We start from the raw sequence: 2,303 nt of genomic DNA on the forward strand, positions 1-2,303 counted from the left end.
GAGATTATGTCTAATGTTATGTACTAAGGTAAGTTGAAGTCACATCCTGGCACAATAATGGCATTGTTTGAAAGTTTGCAGAGTTTTTTATTTAGTGTGATACAAAATTGTGGATCATCCTGTGTCAGGTGTATACATTTACAATCTAAACAAGTTATAAATATATTCTGTTTTAAGAAGTAGTCTCCTCCCTTTGTCATCATGAGAGAAATCAATCACCTTTAGTCTGGCATTTCTGGAGATTAATATTAGAAGCCTGTTTTTATCCTTATCTGCTAATGTAAAAAGAGCATGTTAGATCCATGCATTTTGCAGTGATTTAGTCACATTGTTCCCTATTTTGTTTCTTGAAATAAGATTATATCACCTTTGAGTTTTTGCTAGTAATCCTGGACTTTTCCTTTTCGATCTGATGGTTAAGACCCTTAATGTTTAGGGAAACAATTTTTATTCTACGTTTAGGCATTTTTCTAACAGGGTTATTGGGGTCAGGGTATATGCAGAGAGATCTATATTTATTGGTTTCCCAGGATTTTAGTGTTGTTGCAGCAATGTATTAAATCGATAGATCTATATGCATGTTTGGGCTCTGGCATGAGGTTATGGAGAGGTATTCTTGGTTTGTACGTATTAGGTAAAAAAAGACGATGTTTTGAGAGTGCACAGCATGAGTGTAAGTTGAAGGATAGAAATAAAGAGAAAGTGTAGGAGAAGAGAAGATCCTTACCCCTCACCCGATCCTTAAGCCATTGAGGAGTTGTGTAGCAGTTGGAACCATGAGGTGCTGGAACACAGGTGAAAGGGCACAAAGAGAGGCGGAATAGATTTTAGGTGAACTCATAAGAGTGACGTTTTTGACATTTAAGTTGAGTAAAGCATTAAGAAACATACAGGGTAAGATGTAGGTTGGCATTACGTGGAATTATTAGGGTAAGAGGCAACAGTATTATTGCATGATGAGAACAGTGAGCTAGGGTGTAATAAACATTGAAACTTGTCAGGAATAAGATGGATAAGCAACATCTGCTCAATTTCTAATACCATTTGTAGGATTACATCTATATCTACAGAAACACTTTCAATAACATCTGTAGAATCACGATTCTGTAACATAATAAACTCCATTACATGTGAATTAAGAATTTATTTAACTTGACATATATTATGGTCAGCACAGAAATAGTTTACAATTCAGTTTCCAGTCGTCTTCAGACAAGCAACCTGTTAATCTATTCTCCCTTTGGTCGCGCACTTTGAAACACGCCAGCTTCCCTCATGAGCTCGAATTCTTTCATTGCATCAAAATTCTTGTAGTAGTCTGCATACGCTTTTTTCCTTGGCTCTGCAACCCCAAACTTGTACAGCGCGACTACATCAAGAGAAACAGCAAATGCGCCAATGATTTGGATTCGGAGATGTTTGGCCAGAAGGCCCCTCATCTGTGGTTTGGCTAGAAGACCTGCAGACATGGTGAGGTATTTTAGATTCACTTCAAGGATCCGTGGTCTTCCTCAATGAGACTAAAAAGGAAGTTCGCTCATCAGCAGACCTAAAGGACGAGTGCCCCTGAGGGACAAAATAACTGCATTTTATGTAGCGAAGCAACTGCATAATAACATTATTTAAGGATCCTTCCTGTATAAATATTGAGAGAACAAGAGAATAAGATGCTATGGTCAGCATATGCAATCATTAATATAAGAATGGCATATGGTTATTCAAGAAGAAAGCATATATTCGAGGTGGATCTTAGTGGGATAGGCTATTAATGTGTGTTAGTAGTTGTTAGCAGTTGAGGTGTTAAGCGTTGTTAGCAATGACTCGGATCATCCAGGATATTGGGTTACCTAGGATTTCTAGATAAAATGGATAGTTGGAATGTGAGTTGTATCCATTAGTTAGGCTGCCTAGATGAACTGAAACCCCATATAAAATTGAGAGTATAAGAGTATGACCTCAAATCCTCTCAGAGTGTAGGTATCTCAGTGGTCTGATTTCCATGAAGGCTGCAGAAAGGGTGCAAGGGTCTCAGAGTGATAGTAGAGGATCTCCTGAAAGCAGCAGAAAATGCGCCGTACTAAAGCAATGTATTTAAATGCATTTTTAAATAAATATGATTGACTAATTTGAGGATTTAAAAGTACTTTTAAATCACATTTTAATCGCAATATCAATGTGGCCGCTCACTCTGCATACCCTCTACTTGAATACCTTCAGAGTCACCTTACTCCATCCAGAATTTTATTTCCAACATGTGGATTAACTAGTGGTAATTTAAGGAACAGCCCCTAGATATAGAAACT

General features: G+C 37.5%; 1 pseudogene; it reads right to left on the reverse strand.

The window, feature by feature from the left end:
• Positions 1-1,131: 1,131 nt before the first annotated feature.
• LOC147688538 (cytochrome c oxidase subunit 6C pseudogene) lies at positions 1,132-1,519 on the reverse strand (annotated as a pseudogene).
• Positions 1,520-2,303: the final 784 nt, after the last annotated feature.

This window comes from Lissotriton vulgaris, chromosome 10, assembly GCF_964263255.1.
Source record: "Lissotriton vulgaris chromosome 10, aLisVul1.2, whole genome shotgun sequence".
Classification (NCBI taxonomy): Eukaryota; Metazoa; Chordata; class Amphibia; order Caudata; family Salamandridae; genus Lissotriton; species Lissotriton vulgaris.